The sequence below is a fragment of the Balaenoptera acutorostrata genome, chromosome 2 (assembly GCF_949987535.1).
Source record: "Balaenoptera acutorostrata chromosome 2, mBalAcu1.1, whole genome shotgun sequence".
NCBI lineage: Eukaryota > Metazoa > Chordata > Mammalia > Artiodactyla > Balaenopteridae > Balaenoptera > Balaenoptera acutorostrata.
Genome location: NC_080065.1, coordinates 11,772,589 through 11,795,706, shown reverse-complemented (window position 1 = coordinate 11,795,706; position 23,118 = coordinate 11,772,589). Strand labels below are relative to the sequence as shown.

The 23,118-nt window shown below is 44.2% G+C and overlaps 1 long non-coding RNA gene across 1 annotated transcript; it reads right to left on the bottom strand.

The window, feature by feature from the left end:
* Positions 1-2,162: 2,162 nt before the first annotated feature.
* Positions 2,163-23,108, bottom strand: LOC103006822 (uncharacterized). The gene is made up of 3 exons (XR_451533.2): positions 22,764-23,108; positions 4,550-4,658; positions 2,163-4,465 (listed from the first exon to the last, which is right to left on the bottom strand). It is a non-coding gene; the product is annotated as an uncharacterized LOC103006822 (long non-coding RNA).
* Between the last annotated feature and the right edge of the window lie 10 nt (positions 23,109-23,118).

Below are 23,118 nucleotides of genomic sequence, written 5' to 3'. Positions count from 1 at the left end.
ACAGATATGAAAAATCACGTGTTTGTTCTGGGAGGTGGATTACAAGTGACTGATTTTCTTCTTCTTTGTTTTTTTTTTTTTTTTTTTTTTTTGGCATGTCACGTGGCTTGCAGGATCTTAGTTCACAGACCAGGGATCGAACCCGCGACCCCTGCATTGGGAGCACAGAGTCTTAACCACTGGGCCGCCAGGGAAGTCCCTTCATTTTAAAGATGTATGTGTTCATGTCCCCTTGCTACTGTAACAAACTACCACAAATTTAGTGGCTTAAAACGACACACATTTATGATCTTACAGTTGTGGAGGTCAGAAGTCTGAATGGGTTTCACTGGCCTGCAATCAAGGTGTCTGCAGGCCTAGGTTCCTTCTGGAGGCTCTAGGGGAAACTCTTGTTTCCTTGCCTTTTCCACCTTCTAGAAGCCATTTGCATTCCAGGCTAGCGTCCCCTTCCTCCATCCTGAAAGCCAGCAATTGCATCGCTCTGACCTGTGCTTCTGTCCTCACATGTCCTGTGACCCTGACTCTCCTGCTTCCCTATTCTGAGGACCTCTGTGGTTGCACTGTTCCCCACTGGATGATGCAGGATAATCACCTTCTCAAGATCCTTAACTTAATCACACCTGCAAAGTCTCTTAGTTTTTTTTTTCTTTTTTTGGGGGGGGGGGTGGGCTTTAACATATGTACAGGTTGTGGGCGGACATCTTTGGAGGCCCATTATTCTATTCAGTGTATTTTATCTATTGTTAAATAATGAACACAAATTACTGTGGTAATAAAAACGTTGTAAGAAAGAAGGGCCAAAGGGACAGCTGCCCTCTTGCTCACCCCTGCCACTCTTGATGGCATCTGCCTCCAGCTCCTGAAGCATCCCTCCACTTTGGCCAGAGGGCAGCAGAGACAGGAACTGGTGACAGGGTGGCCCAAGCCGGCCCCAAAGGCAAAGCTCCAGGGTCACCGCCCAGGTGAATGGCTCCGGACTCGGTAGGGGCTCTCCTTCCAACCCCCAGCTCCCCGGGCGAGACGTCCCCTCTTTTCAGGTCTCTGAGATTCCTCAGGCTGGCGTGCATTTTAGAGGCAAACTCAGGACACTGTGGGGCGCCTGGGACTCGGTTTCCATTTGAGTGGCTGGATTGCAATCACGCGATGGTGGAGTTTAGCTTGTCTCGGTGCATTTCCTGCAGGAAGCGTTCGCACGGCCGTCTTCCTTCGCAACCCCTCGGCTTGCTAGCCCGGGCCCAGCCTGCCCTGTGAACTGTGCCCACCCGGCCCGGCAGGGGTCCCACGTGATCCCGGACCCCCGCGCCCCGCCCCGCCCAGCCTCCGCTCTAGCTCCTGGCCGCTTCTCTTCTGCTTTCTCCGCCGTCCCCAATCCCTACTTCTCTGGACACTCCTGTTTGCTTTTCTCCGTAACACAAATATTGCCCTTTTACGAACCTCCCGCCCCCTGCAGTCCCTTAGATTCTGAGCCAGGTCTCGCTGGGAGAGTCAGGATGGATTCCGCCGACTCGGCGCCCGTTTCCCTGCGGGCCCTCCGCTCCCTGCTCGAGTCCCCGGCGGCCCTTGCGGGACCTCGCGCCCACCCAAGGACACCGCCCCTCTCGGACCCGGCGGCAACCCCGGAGGGACAGGATCCAGGGGTGCCGCCGCAACCCGCGCCCCTTGAGAAGCTCTTTCTGGGCTGGGGGTGCGGTTTTGGTTGGTTTCGGGGTCTCCTGGGACGGCTGGGATTGCGCCTGGAGTCGAACACCTTTGTTAGTGTCGCGTGCCACCCTTTGCCTCGGGCCTCAGCCCCTGGGGCGGGGCAGGGGTGGAGGGCCCCCCGGGGCCCCGCCTGGCAGCACGTGCGCGCCTGCAGGCCGGTCTCGCGGGCAGCGCGCCCCTTGGGGGTGCAGCTAGAGACTCCTCACCCACCCTCTGCCGCCCCTACCCCCATCCCACAGCATCCGAGCGGGAAGAGGGGAAAGGGGAAAGGGAGTCTTGCTGAAAAGGTGGCAGGGGCCAAGAGCAGGAGGCTGTTTCCCAGGCGATCTTCTTGCACTTAGGACAGAAATGGCATACCATATCCATCCCTCTAAGGACTACCATACCCATACTCAGTGCCCAAAGGACAATTATTTTTAACCTCTTTATTGAGATATAACTCACATTACCATGCCATTCATCCAAAGTGTACGCTTCCAGGGTTTATACATTCACAGGGTTGTGCCATCACCACCACAATCAGTTTTACAGCATTTTCCTTGCTGTAAAAAGAAAACTATTCCCATGAGCAGTGGCTCCCCATTCCTCCTCTCCCCCCAGCCCCTGGCAACCTCTAATCCAATTTCCGTGCCTATAGATTTGACTATTCTGGACCTTTCGTGTAAAGGAAATCATTACACTATGTAATCTTTTGTGGCTGCCTTCTGTCACGTAGCATAATGTTATCAAGGTCCATCGATGTTGTAGCATGGAACAGTACTTCCTTCCTTTTTATCACCAAGTAATATTCCACTGTGTAGATACAGAGCATTTTATTTCTCCATTCATTAGTTGATAGACATTTGGATCGTTTCCACTTTTTGGCTATTATGAATAATGCTGCTGTGAACATTTATGTATACATTTTTGTGTGGACATATGTTTTCAGTTCTCTTGGCTATATTCCTGGGAGTGGAATGGCGGGGCTATATGGTGACTCTGACATTTCAAGGAAACGTCAAAGACCTAATTTTAGCTATTTGGGAAAGAGGGAGGTGGGGCTAGGTCAAAAAGCAACCAAAGAGGCCTGCAGCAGCACAGGATAACTACCTCCCAGCTGATGACAGAGAGCCTTCTGTACGGAAAGCCTACCCTGTGGAGACCTACGAGAGGAACTTCTCACTATGCCGAGAGGAATAAGACCAGCTCAGAGAGGGCTCGGTCCAGTGAGGACTTCCTCCTCCTGGTGATGGAGACGGAGACAGACATCCCAACTCCCAGCGGTCACCCTTTCACGCGGAGAGGGCAGAAATCCAGGGGAACGCCCAGCGGTGGCTGTTTGGGGTGGTGAGGGTGTGGGGAGAGGGCGGCTTTACAGCTGAGCTAACATCTGCGTCCATCTCCAAGAGGCTTTGCAGCAGAGACGGGGAGCAGCGTGGGTTACAGCCCAGCCATGTGAGCGCGCTTGATGCACTTGGCCATGATAAAAGGAGGACGGGAGTGGGGCAGACAGGCCCAGGAGGGCAAACTGAAGCCTGACTTCGATTTCACGCTAGGGAGTTTGGACTTGAACCTTTAGGCCCTGGGAGCCACCCAGGACTTGGGGCTGGGAAGGGTGGTCAGCCCATGACCTGGAGCCAAACTTTTGGAGGAGGGGAGGGAAGGAGGCCTGAAGCTGGGGGTCTGGGTGGAGGCTGCCATAGGAGAGAGATCAGGAAAATGTCGGGGCCAAGACCGGACGTGAGGGTGGGGAAAGGGAGGAGGAGGCATATGGGAACCCTCACAGGACTGCGGGAAGGTGGGAGGTGGTCAGGGAGAGGGAGAGCCGCCGCAGTCATAAAGGTTTAGTCGTTTCTTCGAGGGAGAAAGAATGGCTACGACCTGGACCGCGCCCAGGGCATATACAGTTGCTAAACGCTTTTACTGTGTGTTTCTTCCCACTGAGCTCCAATAAGGAAACAGCTTCAGATGAAAACGCAGCTTCTTTGGGTTCGGGAGAAAGCCTTCACTATCCGTCCCCATGGAGTGGGGTGGAGCTGCCCATTACATGCCCCCTGCCCTGGCACACACAACACCCCAACCCCCCGCCCAGCCCCGCTTCTGCAAACCCCTCCGGGCTCCTCCTAGATGGCTATTTAAGGGCCACCTTAGGGTCATCAGAAGTGTGAAAAGGAAATACTTGTCTCCAGAAGCCATTCTTTTTCTTCCTTCTTTCCTTGTTTCTCTGTTTCTGTGCCTCTTCTCTCTACTCCCCTGTTCTTCTGTAAGAACTCAGAACTCCAGCTGCCCAGTGTCTCTGCAGGGCCCGTTCCCAGGGTGGTGTGGCTTCTCCGCCAGCACTAAGGCTCAGGTACAGGCTGAGGGTTGCAGAAAGAGCCCCTGACTCAAGGGATCAGAGGAAAAAAACATTCCCTAAGGATGCGTGCGGGCAGAAAATCTGGGCTGGGGGCAACAGAGGAGCAAGCCAAAGCACTTCCAGGGTGCTGAAGTTCCTGGTAAGATTCACAGCACGCTTCATTACTTACCCTTGGGGGTCAAGTCTGAGGTCAGGGAGGACTGCTAGTGCAAAGGCTTTGAAGTGGAAGAAAGCATGATGAACTTGGTGAGGGTGAATAACGGGGGCAGGTGTGGAAGCAGTTCCCAACTTTGATATTCTTGCATGCCACTTTCTTCCCAGGGAATTTTTGGAATCAGCCCAGACCGCAGAGGTGGTCAGATGTCGGTGTAGCCCTGGTCCTCATCCAACTGTTGCTCCTTATTGCCAGAGTGTGACAGGTTTGGCAGCCTGCAGTGACAAGAGGGCCAAGTCTGAGCTGCAGGCACGAGGGTTATCCTGGCCTTCTCTGTGCCTCCTGCTGCAGGGACCTACCAGCATTACAGCCCCGGTTCACACGTATGTTCAGCTTTGCCCGCATCCTCTTGGCAATTGGATCTTTTCATAATTCTACAACACTGTGAAATGTTTAGACATCAGGAACCTAAGGGAGTTGACATACAATTAGATAATAATAGTACATTTAAAAATAGCTGATGGATTCGCATTACTTTTCTCTTAGTTGATGGTTAAAATCCCCATAAAAACTGCAGTGTCAGATTTCTCTGACTCATCTATAAGTGGTTTCTGATAGTTTTAAGTAAGGATTAACTGCATCAAAGCTGGAATGAATACAAACTTCTGATCCAAAATAGACCTCTAGTCTAATTTCATCTAGGTTACAGTCTCAGAGCCAAGAGCTAATTTAATTAATGTTTATATGAGCTTTAAACGTTATTAACAATAGTGTGGTGCATTGTGACAGTCATGGCCCCCACAAATGGTGTCCTGTGTCCTCATTCCCTTGCAGTGTGACTTTGCTGCTCTTCCCTAAATCAAGAGGTGAGACCTGTCTCTCCACCCCTTGACTCTGGGCTGGCCTCCTGACTTGCTTTGGCCGATAGAATGCAGCAGAAGTGACACTGTGCAACCTCGGAGACTAGGTCTTCAGAGGTATTGAAGATTTCATTTTCAACGTCTTGGAGCAGCCAGAGACCATGTGGAGAGACAAGCCCCACCAGCAGCCCAAACAAGGTCCCAGGATGTGAATGAGGCTACCTTTGACTCCAGCCTCAGTATCTCCACCAGCGGTCTGACCTGGAGAGACCAGCAGAAACTTGAGAAACAATACCTTGTTGTTTTAAGCCACTAAAGTTTAGGGACATTTGTTACGCACAAGAGATAACAAATATAACTCGTATCCTAAATGGTGGCAGAATGGAGTCCTTTCCTATAAAAATAGACCTCATTCCTAAAAACAAATGAGACATTTCCTCACTTTCCGGAAGGGTACGGTAGAGTTTTCACCTTGAAAGAAAGAAAGAAAGAAAGGAAGGAAGGAAGAAAGCAAGCAAGCAAGCAAGAAAGCAGGGTTGTTCAGGAAAGTCTGTGCGTTTAGCTTTGAAAGCCAAAATATAATAATGTTTATCCATTTTTTTAAAAATTAAGTTTTATTATTCAGACTAAGAGCTCATTAGGGAGAAGGAAAAAGAAATTGATAAATGGGTTCCATGACTGCCTCTCATTTGTCCTGGTCAGTGCTTTGTTGGCTTCCAACTCGAAGGAGTTGGAACCTGCCCTCCTAGCACCTGACGCTGAATTAGCAAAATTGTGCTCTCCCTTTCTGCCCTCTTTCCTTGCTGATACCTCCTTCATAGCAACTCTCACCGCAATAGATACGCTGTATCTCTCCCCCTGACATCATGACCTTTCTCACTTGCAGGCATTTGAATTAAAATGCATCTTCCAATACCAGGTTCATGTGCCAGATGCACAAATGCTGAGATGCGGAGGCTTGCAGCACAGAAAGTGTTTATTCACGAGACAGCCACGCGAGGAGGTGGGAGAACAAGTCTCAAATCTGCCTCCCCAGAGGCGAAGGGCTTGAGATTTTTATGGGATAAATGATCAGAGTGGCCTGAGGTGTGGGGAAAGAGGATCAAGGCCAAGAAAAAGGTGAAGTAATAGGTGTTCTATGAAGGTGTATCTGAGTTACATGCTTCTATGGGATGCATGTTCAGAAAACGGCAGTGTTATCCTGATCGAATTTGGAGAACTGTCCAATTTCTAAAAAACAACTTAAGCAACCATTACCGTAGTGACCCCATAGGTCAGAGGTGTCGTCTACTTGTGATATATTGTCTAAGCTACATGAAGCTTGGGGGGAATGCGGTTTGCAAGAACAATTAAAGTGATCTAAGTCGGTGAAGACAGGTTACAGAATATTACTCATTAAGCAAGTTATAGTATAAGGGATATAAGTGAAGACTCCTGCCCTCAGTTTCAGGATTTCAGGAAGGATCTCTTCGCTCTTTCACTGAAAAAGAAACACATGATGACAATACTCCTTTCATGGGGTTCTCTTGAAATTAAGGAATTTGATAACAGGATTTTTTCCCTTTTTCACCAGAATACTGGGCAACAAATACCTAGAGAAAAAGATCCAGGTACGGAATTACTGTTCATCCTTTTTTATATTTGTCTCTTTACATATTTTAAATTATTTTAAATGTACATGCTGTAAAATACACATTTGATTTTGGTACACAGCTCTGTGCATTTTAACATACGTGTAGATATGCGTATCCACTACAATCAGGATAAAGAACAATTCCAACACCCCAGAAAATTCTTTTGCATGCTCTTTTGTTGTCAACCCCTCTCCCAATCCCCAGCCCCTGGCAACCACTGGCCTGTTCTCCTTTCCTACAGTTTTGCCTTTCCAGAATGTTGTAATAATGGAATCATGTACTATGTAACTTTTTGAAACTGGCTTCTTTCACTCACCCATTCATGTTTTTGAGTGTGCAATATTGTAATTTATATATATTTGGTCACCCAGATGACCAAATATAAATTTCTCATGTATATATTTGGGCTTCTTCCATAGTTCCTGGCTTACAGCTCCCAAAATCCTTAGAATTTCCTGAGTCGTAAGAGCAAGGGGGGGAAAAAAAGAGCAAGGGAATAATAATTGGTCTCTTATCCTCAGTTCCTGAAATTCTTCAGGGAAGGTGACTTTTGAGCCCCACCCAAGATTGGGGCCTTGATACCAGGAGAATCAATTAAGGGATTAGAAGGTTGGAACTTTCATCACCACCACCCCCCAACCTCCAGGGAGGGGAGAAGGGGCTGGAGGGTCAACCATTAGCCAACAGCAAATGGTTTAATCAATCATGCCTATGTAATGAAGCCTCCATAAACACCCAAAAGGACAGGATTCAGAGAGCTTTTGGGTTGGTGAACACGTGGAGGTTGGGGAGAGGGCCTGGAGCATGGAAGCTCCGTGCCTTTCCCCGTGCCTTGCCCTATGTATCTCTCCATCTGACTGTTGATTCCTAACAAGCCAGTAATCTTGTGAGTAAATGGGTTTTCCTGAGTTTTGTGAGCTGCTCTAGCAAATTAATGGAACCCAAGGAGGGGGTCATGGAAACCCCTGATTTATAGCCAGTTGTTCAGAAGTACAGGATGCAACCTGGACTTGGGGTTGGCATCCTGAATTGGAGGGGGTCGTTGGAACCTCCAATTTGTAGCCAGTTGGTCAGAAGCACAGGCTTCCACTGGCATCTGAAGTGGAGAGTGGTCTTGTGAGATTGAGCCCTTTACCTGTGGAATCTGGTTCCATCTCCAGGTAGATTTAGTTGAATTCTTGGACACCCTACTGGCACCCAGGAATTGCTTGTTGATATGGGGAAGTATCCATACACAGATGCGCACCACACACGCATTGGAATTGGTCCAGGAACCCTTTGCAAGGTGTATAAATAATTTGTTCCTTTTTCTATGTGAGTAGTATTCCATTGTATAAACGTACCATTGTTTGTTTATCTGTTCACTCACTGAAAGATATTTGGGGGACTTCCCTGGTGGTCCAGTGGTTAAGAATTTGCCTTCCAACACAGGGGACGTGGGTTCGATCCCTGGTCAGGGAGCTAAGATCCCACATGCCGGGGGGCAACTAAGCCTGCATGCCACAACTAGAGAGAAGCCCACGCACCGCAACAAAAGATCCCACGTGCCACAACTAAGACCCAATGCAGACAAAAAATAAAAATAATAATACAAATAAATAAAATAAAATAAAAAGATATTTGGGTTGTTACCAGTTTGGGGCAATTATGAGTAGAGTAGAGCTGCTATAAATGACTTTATTTAAATTCATTAGCTGTAATGCTATTTATTTCAAAACTACTTTATCAGCAGAAATATTAAACTGTAGTTTATGACACTTTAGTTTTATTTAAAGTGTTTATTCTAGTAATTTGGGGGGTAAATTAACATTTCTCTTGTATTCACTTTTATTACATAAATATAGATTATTAAATAACTACCATGACTTACTATGTCCCCACAAATCATGACAACTCAAGGCAAAGATCAAGTCCATATAATGGATACAAATAAAGTAAAGTGGTGGTTTGGAGCAGGGCAGTTTTACACATGATCTGAAGATGGAGAGATAGAAGTTAAAATTTTTAAAAATTTGATGCACTTCGGTTGGATCTTAGAAAGTATTCAATATATTGGCAGCCAGAAATGGATAAGGGAAGGCATGGATTTGTGGATAAGTTTTTGGCATCCTTGAGGGTAGTTTTGGGTACAGAAAGAACTGTGTGGATGTTTATTTTAGCTTTACATTTTTTTTTTTTTTAAATAACTATTTATTTATTTATTTAGTTTTGGCTGTGTTGGGTCTTCGTTTCTGTGCAAGGGCTTTCTCTAGTTGCGGCGAGCGGGGGCCACTCTTCATCGCGGTGCGCGGGCCTCTCACTGTCACGGCCTCTCTTGTCGCGGAGCACAGGCTCCAGACGCGCAGGCTCAGTAGTTGTGGCTCACGGGCCTAAGTTGCTCCGCGGCATGTGGGATCCTCCCAGACCAGGGCTCGAACCCGTGTCCCCTGCTTTGGCAGGCAGACTCTCAACCACTGCGCCACCAGGGAAGCCCCCAGCTTTACATTTTAATTTCCCATATATGAAAGTTACAAATCCTAAATCCTTATTCTCTTATTAGTTATTAAAGTTTAGGTTACAGATCTCATTTTTCTTATTATACATCTAGTAAACCTGAAGCATCAGTTGAAAGAGGTTTTTGGATTTACTAAGTTAATGAACCATCTTCAACTCTTTTAAACTACATTTATAGATGTAATGTAACTGATTTCCCTGTAAAGTACTTTTGTTGCCCGAATTAACAACAAAAAAGATTCCTGAATACTAAATAATTATAGGAAATCTAATAAATTAATTTACAAAAGAAGCAAAGCTTAAGTTCTCTTAATCCTTTCAATATGGTGAATCAACCTAGTAAGACTCCATCCTTGAATCACAAATCTAAATTAACTATTTAGTTACACATTTTAAATTGGTGATAAATGGCTGACCTTCTAATTGGTCAAATTCTATTAAATATTCCAAGAACATAAAATACCAAATATGCACAAATCCTACCTAACAAATTTCATGTTAATACTATGGCTTTGACGTTCACAAAGTTTTGATATTTAATTCTAAATCTTCCCCTACTAAAATGTATTTACCCGGAGGAAAGGATGGTTACCATTCCAGTTAACTGAGGCTACTCAGGCTGGGGACTTCAGACAAACGTGAGTCCTGATGCTGCAGACATTTAGAATGGAATAGAAATCTCTGCCTGACAGTCATGCACAGCCCTTTCTACAACTGTTTTGTGATAATTCAATACAATTGACCCTTGAACACCATGGGGGTTGGGGGTGCCAGCCCTACTCCCACCCCACCCCGCTGTCAAAGGTCTGCAAATTGATAAATGACTCAACCAAGGGCAGGAAGCTGAAACAGTTTGGGTAGGATCAGGACTCAAGCCCTAGTTCTTTTGATACATACTGTGATCTCTAATCAAACACAAACTTCCCCATACTTCATTGTACCACGTGGAACAAGATTTTTAGTAAAGGAGCCAAGTGATCAAACTTAACATGACTCACAGTGGGACACCTAATGTTATGTTCCTCCTGATGTCCTAGAACATGAAGTTCTTCAAACAACCTATGAAGACTCTTGCCAAAAATGTTTAACCTGAACCACATCAACCCTTTAAACTTACCTTCCAGTTCACAGGAAATACAGGGGAGGGTAGTTAAATGGACACTGTATTAGTTAGCTATTGCTGAGTAACTAATTACAACAATGAACAGTATCTCACACAGTGGTCCAAGAGAAGGCAAGGAGAAAGCCCCAATGCCTCATATGAACTAGTCTCAGAAGGCACAAGCTGTCACTTCTGCCATATTCCATTTATTAAAAGTGAGTCAATAAGGACAGCCCACACTCAAGGGGAAGTTCCATCTTTTGAATCGGGAGAATCAAAGAATTTGTGAACATATTTTAAAATCACCACAGGGGTTATTTTAGTTTAAAAAAGATAAAGAAACCAGAAGAAATGTGTGAATCCTGATTGGATCCTGGATTTTTAAAAAAGTCATAAGTCGTTTTGAGGACAATCATGCTTAGTGAAACAAGTCAGACAGAAAAAGATAAATACTGCCTGCTATCACTTATATGTGGAATCTAAAAAAAATAAAACAAACTAGTGAATATAACAAAAAAGAAACAGACTCGCAGATATAGAAAACAAACTAGTGGTTACCAGTGGGGAGAGAGAAGGGGAACGGGCAAGATAGAGGAAGGGGATTTAGAGGTAAAAACTACTATGTATAAAATAAATAAGCTACAAGGATACACTGTACAGCACAGGGACTATAACCAGTATTTTATAATAAGTATAAATGGAGTATAATCTTTAAAAATTGTCAGTCACTATGTTGTACACCTGAAACTTAAGTAATATTGTAAATCAACTTTACCTCAATTAAAAAAAAGTAAGACACAATGATATGTTGTCTACAAAAGACTCACTTTAGATATAAAAACACAAAGATGGTTGAAAGTAATGGGAAGGAATATATGCACCTTGCTCATATAAGCTTAAAAAACTGGTGTTACTATATTAATATTACTCAAGTAGACTTCAAGACAAAGAGTTTTATCTGAGATAAAGAGAACTATTTTATTATGATCAAAAGATTGTCAATAGAAAAACATAAAAATCCTAAGTGTGTGTGCATCTAATAAAAAGAGCTTCAAATACACGAAGTAAACATTGACAGTATTGAAAGGAGAAATAAACAAATCCACAGTGAGATTGAGACAAACATCCCTCTCTCAGTATGTTTATCTGCTAAAAAAAAAGTAAACAAAAACTAGTAAATGTATAGAAGATTTGAATAGCATTATTGACCAGTTTGATCTAACAAACATTTATAGATTGCAAAAAGAAAAAGAAAAAGCCATAAAAGTCATTTTGAGAACAACTGGAAAACTTGAATATGAAACAAATATTAGATGAATTAAGGAATTATTAATAATTTTCATAGATATGACAGTGGCATTGTGGTGATGTGGAAGAAGATTTTTATTCTTAGAGAAGCACACAGAAGTATTTAGCAATGAAATGTCATGAAGTCTGCAACCTGTTTTTAAACAGATCAGAAAAAAAAGAGAGATAAAGCAAATGAGACAAAGTATTAACACTTGAATTTCAGTAGAGAGTACAAATTATTCATTGTACTGATTTTTGACTTTTTCATACTTTCAAAATTTTTCAAAATAAAAATAAGTAAATATATTAGGATAGTTTGGTGTCAAATTAGGGGTGAGTTTCTCAAATTCAAGACTGAGGAATTAGGTTGTCATCCTTGGTTTGCCAGAAGGAAAAGGAGACCCTCTGCTTTTAGTAAATGCTCTTCTTTTGTCTAATATTCCTGGCGAGTAGGTACCACATTAGCTTCAAGGAACTCTCTTCCTCTAAGAGACACAGGAAGAAATCCCTGGTGTATATGTGGGGCTCCGTCTGCAAAACCAGGCAACAAAACCACTTTGAAGACATTATAGACACACAGGAGAAGCAGAGCCAAGCAGAAATTGATGTCAAGGAGAAAAGCCGGTGTACTTTACAAAAAGCAGAAGTTCCAGGGCCTTCCGTGAAAGTCTGAGAAGGAAGAGTGGAGGAGGTAAGGAGGTGGGGAAGGAGAGCCACCTCAAACTTCCAGCCCAGGATTTCAAAGAAAACCACCAAGAAGCCTCTGTTAGACACTGAGAGACTCTGGAAGAAAAGGAGGGGAGAATTGTGTTTGAGGTCAACAAACGAAGGTCTCAGGTTTATGCCTCTGTAGGCAGATAGGATGGGCGTCCCTGAAAGAAGAGAACCAGACATACTTTCTAACACAGCGGTCCCCAACCCCTGGGCTACGGACGGGTACCAGTCTGCACAGCAGGAGGTGAGTGGCGGGTGAGCGAGCAAAGCTTCATCTGTGTTTACAGCCGCTCCCCATTGCTCGCATTACCGCCTGAGCTCCGCCTCCTGTCAGATCAGTGGTGGCATTAGATTCTCAAAGGAGCGTGAACGCTACTGTGAACTGTGCATGTAAGGGATCTAGGCTGTGCACTCCTTATGAGAATCTAATGCCTGATGATCTGAGGTGGAGCTGAGGCGGTGATGCTAGCGCTGGGGAGTGGCTGCAAATACAGATTCTCATTAGCAGAGAGGTTTGACTGCACTGCGACCATAATATATAAATTGCTTGCAGACTCATATCAAAACCCTATCAGTGAGTGGCAAGTGAAAACAACCTCAGGGCTCCCACTGATTCTGAATTATGGTGAGTTGTATAATTATTTCATTATATATTAAAATGTAGTAATAATAGAAATAAAGTGCACAATAAATGTAATGCGCTTGAATCATCCCGAAACCATCTGCCCCTCCCCAGTCCGTGGAAAAATTGTCTTCCACGAAATCAGTCCCTGGTGCCAAAAAGGTTGAGGAGGCCGGTTTAGGCCTAAGCCATTTTGTGATCTACGCCTGTCTACAATGCCTGCCTTTGACCAGGCCGGGGAAATAACTTAATCATATCAGAGACAAGAGATCAGTTATAAAGACTCCCAGTTCTGTTTGAAGGTAGGGATTAGCCTGAAGCTCACTCTTGAGCCATCTTGCAGGATCCAAACCCCCTTGAGCACTCAACCACCAGACTAACTGGAACCTAGGGAATGACGATGCTGACCTCTGCTGACCCTCGAGACTTCAATCAACTAGAACCTGGACTCTGTCAACCTTTTCCCCAATTCTAGGCTGAATTCTCCTCTGCCCAAGCTCCCTTGTGAATATGCATATAACCTTAGCTTAAAACTTCCCCAATTTTGCTCTTGGGGAGACACTGCATTGGGAAATATCCCCGGTGTTTTCCATACTTGATGCAAGTAATAAATCCTACGTTTCTCTGTTCTTTGGCTTGGTTGTGTTTTGTGACTTGGCATTCTCCAAGAGGCGAACCAAGTTTTCGGGTAACATCTTCAAAAGAAGCCTACATCCCCTACTTTAGAATACTCAAAGGGAATCCTACATATAGGATTTGAGGTTAATAGTAAAATAAGTTAATAAAACATTATTTCAACATCCCATAATGATTCAATAACTCTTATTGACACCAAAACATTTCATCCATTTAATAACATGTGGTATTATTTTTAGCAACTAGATACTGATCTAAAAATCACATTTTATCGAAGCACATTAGAAGCAAGTAGATAAAGTCAGAATGTGGGACCTTCTACAGCAGCGGTCCCCAACTTTTTTGGCACCAGGGACCGGTTTCGTGGAAGACAAATTTTCCATGGATGGGTGGGAGGGGGATTCAGGCAGTAATACAAGCGATGGGGGGATGGTTCAGGCTGTAAAGTGAGCAATGGGGAGCGATGGGGAACGGCAGATGAAGCTTCGCTTGCTCACTCACGGCTCACCTCCTGCTGTGTGGCCTGGTTCCTAACAGGCCATGGACCAGTGCTGGTCTGCGGCCCAGGGGTTGGGGACCCCTGTTCTACAGGATAACAACCCAATGGGGAGACTATTCTAGATAAAAGAATGTTAAGAAAAAAGAAAATCTCAAAACTTGGAAATAGAAAAGTGATGATTTAGTGTCCTGTTTTTTCAGTGTCATGCTGGGGCATTGCCTAATATGCAAGGGGTGCACACCTTCATTTCAGGCTATTTAAGATTAATGAAGGTATTTCACAGTTCTGTGAGTAAAGATGATAACACGTATAAAACAGACAGAGTGATGCAGATGTTTCTTATCTGATAGCAACTGGGATTAATTTTGTCTGGTAGAGATGCAAATGATTTCTATTTGGTAGCAAAGATCATCAAAAAGGTTTTGATTTTAATTTTTATTTTCTTGGAGGTTGTTAACCAGTTTTACAAAGAAAATCTAACTTAGCAGTCATTTTCTGATGCCTCAGTTTCTCAAAGTTTCTTTTAACCAACTTAATCATCTTGCTGCTTCCCTTATTACTGAGTTAATTAAATATTTAATACCTAGTTCCTTTATGTTTATAGGAGACTCAGGTTTTGCCTTTTTAAAAATTCTACGTTGAAAAGAGACTTGAAAAACATAACACCAAATGCAATGGGGGGACCTTGTTTAGATCCTGTTCTCTAACAAACCAGTTGTAAAGACATTTTTAGGGAGACGGAGGACATTTACAAGATGGTCTAAGTATTAGATGATATTAAGGAATAAGTGGTAATTTTGTTAGGTGTAAAGATGGCATTGTGGTATGAAGGAAAAGATTATATCTATCTATATATATATTTAAGTGTATGAGTTATCTAGTGCTGTGTAACACATTACCCCAAATTATGCTATTTTAAAATGTAGGTTTTATTATTATTTATGTATGGCAAGGCCAATAGATCAGAATATGAGTGCCATTGAAAATATAGTTTTCTATACTCCTACATCCCAAGAGAAGGGAGCACACCACACCACACCACAGGTGAGCTACATGGGGAAGCACCTGGGTCAGTCTGGAGGCAGAGGGACTGAGGGGAACATGAGGGACTGAGGGGAACATGTGGGCATGAGACTTTGTTGTGGTTTCTATGGGAAGGAACAGGCAAGGCAGGGAAAGCAGGCTTAGGATTGTCTAGTCTGAATAATTTCAGTGGGCTCTGGGGCATGGGGGCTATCTCTAGTTGTCTGGTCCCTCGCTATGCGGTCACTGGTGCAGGTAGATAGTGGCCCAGAGTGTGAGAGCCCGATGGAGGAGGTGGTTGGGGTGTGGGCTCTGGATTAGCTGGTTTGCTTATGAAAGGTATGTTCTCTTTTTAAATTTTTAATGTTTTATACAATTTTTAAAGGTTAAACTCCATTTACAGTTATTACAAAATACTGACTATATTCCCTATGTTGCACAATACGTCCTTGTAGCCTGTTTTACACCCAATAGTTTGCATCTCCTACTCCTCCATTCCTATACTGCCCCTCCTCCCCTCCCTACTGGTAACCACTAGTTTGTTCTCTATATCTGTGAGTCTGCTTCCTTTTATTATATTCACTAGTTTGTTGTATTTTTTAGATTCCACGTATAAATAATATCATATGGTATTTGTCTTTCTCTGTCTGACTTATTTGATTTAGCACAATGCCCTCCAAATCCATCCATGTTGCTGCAAATGGCAAAATTTTATGGCTGAGTAGTATTCCATTGTATGTATACCACATGTTCTTTATCCATTTATCTGTTGATGGATACTTAGGTTGCTTCCATATCTTGGCAATTGTAAACAATGCTGCTATGAACACTGGAGTGCATGTATCTTTTTGAATTAGTGTTTTTGCTTTTTTTGGATGTATATCCAGGAGTGGAATTGCTGGGTCATATGGGTCATATGGTAACTCTATTTTTAATTTTTTCAGAAACTCCATGCTGTTTTTCTCAGTGGCTGCACCAATTTACGTTCCCATCAACAGTGTACAAGGGTTCCCTTTTCTCCCCATCCTTGCTGATATTTGTTATTTGTGGTCTTTTTGATGATAGCTGTTCTGACAGGTGTCAGGTGATATCTCATTGTGGTTTTGATTTGCATTTCCCTGATGATTAGCAATGTTGAGCATCGTTTCATGTGTGCCTGTGAAAGCCATGTTCTATCCCTGGGAATTGGCTAGCCCTGGGAGGGACAGTCTTTCCAGGCCCCAGAGATCAAAACATCAGAAACACATGGTTAATACACATAGCGACTTTTAAAAATTTAGTATTTCATACAGTTTCCAAGAGTCAGGAATCTGGGAGTGGCTTTGCCGGGTGGCTCTGGCTCAGGGTCTCTCAGGAGGTTACCATCCAGTTGCTGGCCAGACTGCGGTCATCTGAAACTTGACTGGGGCCAGAGCCTCTGCGTCCAAGATGGCCCAGGCATCTTGTTTTCTCTCTGTTGGAAGAGAGTTCCTTGCTGACTTTGGCCAGCAGCCTCAGCTCCTCACCAAGTGGGCCTCTTCAGAGGGCGGCTGGCTTCTCCCAGAGCAAGTGATCTGACAGTGAGTAAGCGAGTTAAGCCACACTTACAAAAATAAATAAATATCAGAAGTGACATACCATCACTTCTGCCGTATGCTATTGGTCAGACAGACTAACGATGGTCCATTGTGGGGGAAAGGGCTGCACAGAGTATGAATACCAGGAGGCGGGGTTCACTGTGGGCCAATTTGCAGACCACCACGGTCCACCGAAAGTTCATATCCTTCCCAGATGCAGAATATAGTCAACGCCTTCCAGAGTCCCCAGAAGTCTCATCCTATTATAGCATCTGATCAATGTCCAGAACCTCATAATGTAAATCAGGTCCGGGTGTTATTATAGTTCCTTAAATCCAGTTTCTCCAGTACAATTCTTCTTGACAAGTTATCTGCTCCACCCCACCCCCTCTGTATTAGTCAGCTCAGGCTGCTATAACAAAATACCACAGGCTGGGGGGCTTAAACAACAGACATTGATTTCTCCCATTTCTGGAGGCTGGAAGTCCAAGATCAGTGTACCGCATGGTTGAGTTCTGGTGAGGACTCTCTTCCTGGCTTGGAGCTGGCTGACTTTTTTTTTTTTTTGGCTGACTTCTTACTGTATCCTCACATGGAAGAGAGACAGACGGAACTAGCTCTCTGGTCTCTTTACAAGGGTACTAATCCCATCATGAGGGCCCCACCCCCATGGCCTCATCTAAACCTAATTACCTCCAAAATCTCCACCTCCAAATACCATCACATTGGGGGTTAGGGCTTCAACATGAACTTTAAGGGGACATGAATATTCAGTTCGTAAACCCTCTCCTACTGAACATACAAGGGGACAGACAGAATAACCACTCTAGACACTCTTGCTCAAAAAGGGATAAGATGAGAGCATGAAGAAGTTGCTGGTCCATATAGATTCCAAGCCAAGCAAACGTCCTAAGTTCCTTAATTATGTCTCAAGTCTTGGGAACCATACTCCAAGGCTTTGGACCGCCCTCTGGGCTCTTGGTTTTTCCCTGTGAGTCATCCTTCCTTTTTCATGAGAGGAAAGGTATCATGCTGTAACAGGAAAGGTATCATGTGTTAGCAGCTGAGTAATATTCTCAGCCTGCTTCCTGCCAGTAGAACTTAGAGGGTCCAAAGACCTCTTTTTATTTTGTACTGGCTCTGTCCCTTTCAGTCCAAGTTGGTAATGATTCTGTACATATAATTCTCATAAAAACTTTATGGATTTCCTGCGAATCTCCATGGGACCTACTCCATTAGGCAAAGGCAACACCCCCAAATCTCTTTGAGATGAGACCTTCTCCACATAGATAGGGCTTCTGCAGACAGCTGAGGGGCAATGATCCGAAGCTTCTAGGAGCACTGGTTTTTTTTTTTTTGGCCACGCCGCTGGCATGCAGGATCTTAGTTTCCTGACCAGGGATCGAACCCAGGCCCCCTGCAGTGGAAGCGTGGAGTCCTAACCACTAGACCGCCAGGGAAGTCCTAGGGGCACTATCCTTTGATTGAGAGGGTCTGTGAGTGTCTTAGTCCATTGGCGCTGCTGTGACAAAACACCACAGACTGGGCAATTTATAAACAACAGACATCTATTTCTCACAGTTCTGGAGGCTGGAATTCTGAGACCAGGGTGCCAGCGTGGTTGGGTTCTGGTGAGGGCCCTCCTCCAGGTTGCCGGCTTCTTGTGACCTCACATGTGTGGTGCACCTTTAATCTCACAAGCATTCGGGCCACAGCAGTGAGGCACACCTTTACTCTCCTTAGAGGGCCTTTTGTCTGACAAAAGTACTATGGGGTATGGCTTTATATCTTTCTGAAATCTTTTAAAAATGATTTACAGGCACAGCCTAGGGTCTATCTCTGGACCACAGGTTTTCTGGCAGGGCCCTGAATGTGGACTTTTGCTTGGAAGCCATTCCTTGATTCTAGCATAATTTGTCATCTGGCCCGGCTGAAAACCTTCCAGTCCCAGCTCCTTTCTGCTTAACGACCCTTCCGTTCATTTCTCTCTCTCCTCTGGCATCTTACTATAAGCAACTAGCAGAAAGCAGGCAACACTGGCCACGCTTTGGCTCCAGATCTCCTCGACTAGATCACGAGTTCACTGGGTGCATTTTCCTCGGACCACGTGACTGCAGGCAACAGCATCGCCAGGACCCCTTCCTCCAGTTTCGGACAGCATTTCCCTCACTTTCCTGCAAGCTCTGACCTGAATCTTTAACGACCTTGACTCTTTTTTTTTTTTTTTTAATAAATTTATTTATTTATTTTTGGCTGTGTTGGGTCTTCGTTGCTGTACGAGGGCTTTCTCTAGTTGCGGCGAGCGGGGGCCACTCTTTATCGCGGTGCGCGGGCCTCTCACTATCGCGGCCTCTCTTGTTGCGGAGCACAGGCTCCAGACGCGCAGGCTCAGTAGTTGTGGCTCACGGGCCCAGCCGCTCCGCGTCATGTGGGATCTTCCCAGACCAGGGCTCCAACCCGTGTCCTCTGCATTGGCAGGCGGATTCTCAACCACTGCACAACCAGGGAAGCCCGACCTTGACTTTTTTATTCACAGCTTCTTCAAGGTGCTCCAGGCATTCACCAATGCTCTCAACAAAGCCCACCTCCTGGTGCCAAAGCCACTCCCACATTTTGGGTTTCTGTCACAGTACCCCGCCTGCAAATGTATCCAAATGTGTTCTATCTGTACTACCAACTTAGCCCCAAATTTAGCAACTTAAAGCAATAGAAATTATTATATTGCACAGTTTCTGAGGGTCAGGAATCTGGGACTGGCTTAGCCGGCGGTTCTGACGCAGGGTCTCTCAGGAGGCTCCCATCTAGATGTGGTGGGGTTTGCGGTCATCTGACACTTGACTGGGGCTTGAGGATCTGTGTCCACGAGGCTTTCTTTGCCACATGGGCCTCTCCATGGGGCTACTAGCGACATGGCAGCTGACTTCCCCCAGAGCAAGTGATAAGAGGGAGAGGGAGAGAGAGAAAGCAAGATGGGAGCAGCCACGTGTCTTTTGTAACTTAATTCCAGACGAGACAGGCCATCACTACTTCTGTATTCTACTGGACCAACCCTGTACAATGTGGAAAGAGACTGTAGGAGGGTGTGAAATCCCAGAGGCTGGGAGCATTTGGGGTCATCTTGGAGGCTGACAACCACACAGTTATTTAGGGGCGAAATGTCATGTTGTCTATAACCTATATACTTCAGCAAAAAAAAAAAAAAGAAATGAAGTAAACCGCAAAAATAGTCACAATAATTATATCTAAATCAGGGGTATGTGGGACTTTACTGAGCTTTTCTTTCTACTTTTCTGCATATTTATACAGTTTCATAGTAAAAAGTGGGAAAAAAAAGCTAATTTAGGCTTTCTGTCTGGGGGTGACAAGATGGCTTAATGGCTCAAGAATCATCTAGAAACCAGCTTTCTTTTCTACCCAGCCTTCCGACCTGCCTTCAGCAGCAATGCCTGCTCTGCACACAGGACTCAGTGCTTTCCCAGCTGGCTACCTGCAGCTGCATTCAAGGGGTGGGGCTGAGTCAGCAACACCGCCCCAGAAATGGGAACAGATGAACTACAATACACTCTCCCCCAGGTATTGCTGGGAGATGTTCTCAAACACACCAGCACTTCTTCTGATTTTGTTCCAAAATTTCTTTAGAGGAGCAGTTCCATGGAATACTTTTCCTGACCTTGCCTTCAAAGTCAGTGTTCATCACGGGGCTTTAGCAGAGTCTTCAGTCTTGTTTAACTTTGCCTGGTTTGTTAATTCAGCTTGGGTTCACTCAGTTCCTGGAATTTAGTTCCTTATTTCATAATAATAAATAAAATAACTTTGGAGGGATAACCAGCTGTGACTGCTGAGTCACAGCTCTTTATTAAGGAACTCTGTGAAATCCCAGTGTTCACTTATGCTAAGAGTTTCTATAAGAATAGAGCTTTAAAAACATTTTTTTTAGAGTTAAATATTAACTTGTGATGAATTTTCCAGAGGAGTTTGGAACTAAAACTGGTGAAGGTGAAAAAAATGCCATTTGGGGTGTTGCAAGCAGTTTGTTCGTTTTAAGATAGAAGCAAGAATTTATGTTTAGGGCCCACCCTCAATTGGTTCTGGGTGATAACACTTTGGTGACTTCTTTGACTTATTCAGATATTTAAAAATTACCTACACATTATTTTGGAGAAATCCCAAGGCAGTGAAGCAATTCAGTTGCAGATGTTTCAAACTGGCACGTGAAAGGTTCTGTTTAATGGTAAACCAGTGTATCTCTAGCAGGATATCACCTTTGCCTTGCGGAGGACTGGAAGGGTGCCCAGCCATGGTGCGATGGTTTGTCGATGTGCCCACTGGGCTAAGCTGATCTGTGTTTCCCAGCATTCCCTTTTCTTGTATGTTTCTAGTTTGATGGAGCTATAAGATTTATTTTATCCTGAGAGTTGCACCTGCCTTCCTCCAGCCAGGCTTTCCTTGCTGAACCTATAACATAAAATCATGGAAGGTTGACACTGACATGGCCTATACAGATTATGTAGTTCAATTGGGTCCTAAAGTTGGTCCATTGTAAGAGTCATCTGGGGAGTTTTTTTGAAATATGCTTTCCCCAGTGCCACCCTGTAAGATTCTGGTTCAGTAGGTCTGAGCCCAGGACATCTGAATTTTACAAGTTCCTTGTTGGACCCACAAATTCCTGAGGTCCCACCTGGACCTCCTGAATCAAAGGCTCTGTTTGCGGCCCAGCACTCTGAGATTTAATAAACCCTCCAGGAGATTCTGATGCGTGCTAAAGTTTGAGAACCAAATCTAGTCTAATCCCTCATTTCATAGTTAAGGAAAACGAGTCTAAGGAGAAGGGACACGTCTTTGGTTTAATGCAACGAGATGGACATAGGGGGCATCCTCTCCTTGCACTCAGGGGTTTTGAGCGGAGAACACTCACAGCCTGTCTTGAGAAACCTCAGGCTACTACACTTGTGAAAGCAAGGTTTTCATCAACTAGAAGATGTTACATGCTCCAGTGACCCAGTTTGTAGTACAAAATGCCAGAGGAATCTTTTTTTTTTTTTTTAGGAGTGCAGATTAGGGAAAATCAAGAGTTGTAGCACTTAAGCAAGCTTCATGAAGAAGAATTATGAAAGCTGGAAAGTATTTGCATAAATGGAAAGAGAGAGGGCGGCCCTCTCCCCAAAGTGGGAAAACCACAGGGAGGAAGAGGAAGGACAACGAAGATTCCAGCCAGGTTCAGGGGGAAAGTGCAAGTTAAGACAAAGAGAAGACTGTGGGAGGGATCTGGGAGATAGTTTTAGGAAAATAGGTGGGAAAACAGTAGATAGAAATTGTTTTTGAATGTTGTAGCAGAGGTGTACTTTATAATATAGCACTGTCTCGTAATATTGGAATCCACTGCACAACTTTGCCAATTGAGACTGATTTGGAGGCAACTTTTTAAAAAATTACTTTTAAGTATGTGCATAAGTTTAACACTGAGTTGGCAAATTTTGGCAAGGCATAGAGTTGCGAATATGAAATCCCTCATGTTAATAAGTGTTAATTAATGTCAGGAATGATGCTTGGAGAGCTAAATTTAGCAAATAGAGAAAAATGATGTGTAATCAGTCACATCTAGTCTTTCCATGTAACTGGTATTTCCAAGATGCTGGAAGATGCTTAGAAACAGTCTAATAGAAACAATTTTGTGTTTCGATGGAAACCTATTCTTGCCTAGAGGTCACCCTCCAGGCTATCTGATTCTTGTCTTCCAATGTCTGGTAGCTGCTTTACAATTCTGTAAGTTGTAGGTAGATGATAGACAAGCAAATTGACCTCCTTCCCCATCCTGTGGAAAAAAAGCCAGTTTGCCTCTGTCTGCATTTTCCTTTCACCATTCCTTTACTCCATATGTGTGCACTTTTTAGAAACTTTCTTTTGAACTAGTTTTAACATCTGCCTGGTTTTCTCATTAATTAATGAGTACTGTAAAGTTTTCAACACAGGTCATTTTTATATCTGCGTGAGCATCATGATTTTACCTTTTTCTGAAAATTGCCCTTTAACAATCAGATTAAGTCTCACAAACCTTACCCCTCGAGGCTTTTTATATTATTGATTTGCCATCCCTCTGCAGAAAAGATCTCTTAAGAAAAAGTCACCCTCAATCAGAATTCATACCTTTTCCAACTGGAAGCGTCTTAATTAGTAAGGCTCTATCTCACGGGTCAGGAGATCTTTGGTGAGATTCTTGTGGCGTCAAGAAGCTGCTGCTACTTTTCCCTCTGTAACTTATTTTCCTAATCAACATTTCTTCCGGTTTTCTTTCTTAACCCTCCTCTGTAGCCAATTGAATTGGTTATCACAATCTTAGGTGACCAGACAAAATATGGAGTGGCGGAGGAGGGAGGGAGGTCAAGTATGAGTATGTAGTCATCTACCGTTTAAAAAAGCCTAATTTTGATTTACAGTAAAGAAGTCACAGGTCTCAGGAGCCAGGCGCACATGTAAATTTCATAGGCGGCCTGTCTTCCTC